This window comes from Anneissia japonica, unplaced genomic scaffold (genome assembly GCF_011630105.1).
Source record: "Anneissia japonica isolate Jap-2015-1 unplaced genomic scaffold, ASM1163010v1 scaffold493_len2256704_cov171, whole genome shotgun sequence".
Lineage (NCBI taxonomy): Eukaryota > Metazoa > Echinodermata > Crinoidea > Comatulida > Comatulidae > Anneissia > Anneissia japonica.
Genome location: NW_022727062.1, coordinates 1,269,588 through 1,272,695, shown reverse-complemented (window position 1 = coordinate 1,272,695; position 3,108 = coordinate 1,269,588).

Sequence of the window (3,108 nt, the reverse complement as noted above, 5' to 3'; positions counted from 1 at the left end):
TATATATATAATATATATATATAATATATATATATATAATATATTTATATTAATATATATATATTAATAATAATAAATTAATTAATTTATACTAATATATATACGTATATAAGTATATATATATATATATGTGTATATATGTATATATGCATATATATGTCTATATATATATGTATATATATACATATATATATATAAATATTAATATTAATATAGGATTTTCGTCCAATAAGCTATACTGTAGGTTTTTCCCATGAAATATAAAAAGACGCGCTTCACCGTGGTTGTTTTGTCATCTAAATCAGATTCGCAGTCAGAAACATCAGTACTAGGATACTGCCCTCAGTAGAAGGAGCATCAAATTTACCAACTAAATTGGGAAGAATTGGGAATTTATCAACGTGTGTATGACAAAGAGTATGTTATAAGTTTTTTTTAACCCTTTTGATTTTCAAGAAATATTGTCAAGTATTGACTAAGCTAACATATGTTTGTAGGCCACGTCTCGTGTGAAAAACTGAATTACACACTGGTAGTTAGAATCGGTCACTGTCGAATCGATCTAGTTATTGTGCTTCTTTGCAATGACATTATATTTTATATTTGAACGTGTCAGTAGGCACACAATAATAACTCGATGAATAATACTAGATTATCATCCCATGTGCAATATAATTTATTATTAATCTTGTCTCTTTGTTTGATAATATGTGACGTGCAACATGTTCAGTAAAGAATAATAGAATTTTACGGAACTTTATAACCATTTGAATATCTGTACCATTCTCACTTTTGTATCTCTAACAATATATTATACAGTACAATTTTCTACAACTAATGTTTATTTATTGTTTTCTAAAAGGTTTATTTTTGCCTAATTTAAATTTATAGGCATTCTGTGGTCGGGCTAATGTTTGTGTCAAGCTAATATACGGTAATACTTGAAAATAAAAAAAATATATATTGAAATGCTTACATTGCATATTTAAGTAGGCCTAAGTTTTGCATAATAAAAACGAGAACATATTATTTTTATCACTCACAGAAGCAGATTCATACTATTCATAAGTTTGTTGAATATGACGTCAAAGAGCTATCAGGGGCGGATCCAGAGATGTGCAAAAGTGGGGGGGGGGGGGGGGGGGGGGGTTGGCGAAAGTTGGGCCGATCGAGAAAACACTGTCCTAGGGGGTCCGGGGCATGCCCCCGCGACTTTTTGTCTTCTAGACGCCCGAAAATAACATTTGAGGCGTTATTTTTCTTCATTTGAGGCGTCATTTTTCTTCTTCTTTCCTTTTTTTCTTTTTTTTTACCTTTAAAAAGAAGGGGCCGGGACGGGCCGGTCCCCTCCCCCCCTAAATCCGCCAACTGACTACTGTAATCATCAAGGCATGGAATACGCACTTGTCCCAAAAATGTGCGTAATGGCGTGCGGTTACGCTGTACGTTTTGTGCGATATTACAATATCTAAGGCTATGTTCTCAGACGGCTGCTAACGGGTAGCAGGATCCGGATCTTGCTAACCGTTAGCTGTCGTGCGTCCATACGAGAAGATCCCGATCCCGATATCAAGAATGATGATCGAATAACTGGCCAATAAGAAACTGGAAATTGTAAACGCGTACGTGCTCAACGTGCTAACCGATAGCGCTTGCTAACCGTTAGCGGTATCCGATACTGCTTTTTCACGGAACGGACTTGGTGCGAATGCTTTCATTTTTCAACACAGTTTCAACTTTTTTTTCACGGAACGGACATCTATTCCGTTCCGCGAAACGGAACAAGTGTGAATGAAGCTTAACGGTTAGCGCTAACCGATCGGGCGTTTTCACACAGGTGCTAACGGTTAGCTCCCGATCCGGATACTAGGGCTCTTGTGAGAACCAGGCTTAAGGAGCTGGGCTTATTGGATTGTCCATTGATTGGTAATCAACGAAGATATGAATACCAAGTATGAACTAAAACTAAATTAATTTAATAAATTAGTTTAATAAATTGTATGAAATAATAAATCGTGTCTCCTATGATCATTTAGGCCTATTTGGTCCTTTTAGATTTGTTACTCATTATTTTAATTTATTTCTTGATTTTTTTTAACCACAGATAGAATACAAATAAGGAATGTTTGTGAGTCCAATTGCAGGAAGATATTCATGAATTCATTAAATATTTCAACGAATGAAACCATTATTTCTAGTGCACAACTAACGATTCAACAACTAGTTGGATCAAGTTATTTGAAACATAATTTTATTTCTTTCTACACATAATATGAGAAGAAGTGAGATTAAAACTAACATGAATAGCTTTTATGTTGGCTCAGGTTCATTCACTTCATTCATTTGGGCAATTTGGTATTATGGAGACGCCTGGAAATGCATCCGTTAACGATGCATAAAATGCCATTGTCAAACATTATCTATATTTATTTTCTATTCTTAGCATTACTCTTCTTGATTTCTCTCCATTTTAGTAATAATTCATATCGAATTACTGTCTTAGTCTTTGTTTTTTTTTTGTGTATGTATCGATTTGTTCACAAATGAATAACCTGGAAAACAATATACTATACCAACATTAACTCACAATATATATAGGCAATTAAATATAGAAAGGTGATACAAGCAAATCATTGAAGCATTGACGTTGGATCAGTTTGAGATCGTAGATTCAATCCCTCGCTGTGCATTTCGCTTGTGTTAGACAATGCGTTTTACTTACGTTTGTCTCTTTCCACCCTGCAGCAGTACAAGTGGGTACCTGGTAGGTTTAAACACAAAATGAACAGGGTGCCTTGTGCCGATGCCCCCGCCGAGGGGTCAGATTTCCCCGACGAAAGCAGGATAGGCGTGGCCGAGCTTCGATTAAAATGCTCCGAAAATCGTCCAGGGGCAAAGTCCCCGAAAATTTTGACGATTTTGATACTTCAGTATGTGTTGCATAGTCCTTGATTCAATGCCTGGTGGTAATTATGTTAAGTGCGCTCTATAAGTCGACCATTATTATTATTATTATTATTATTATTATTATTATTATTATTATTATTATTATTATTATTATTATTATTATTATTATTATTATTATTATTATTATTATTATTATTATTA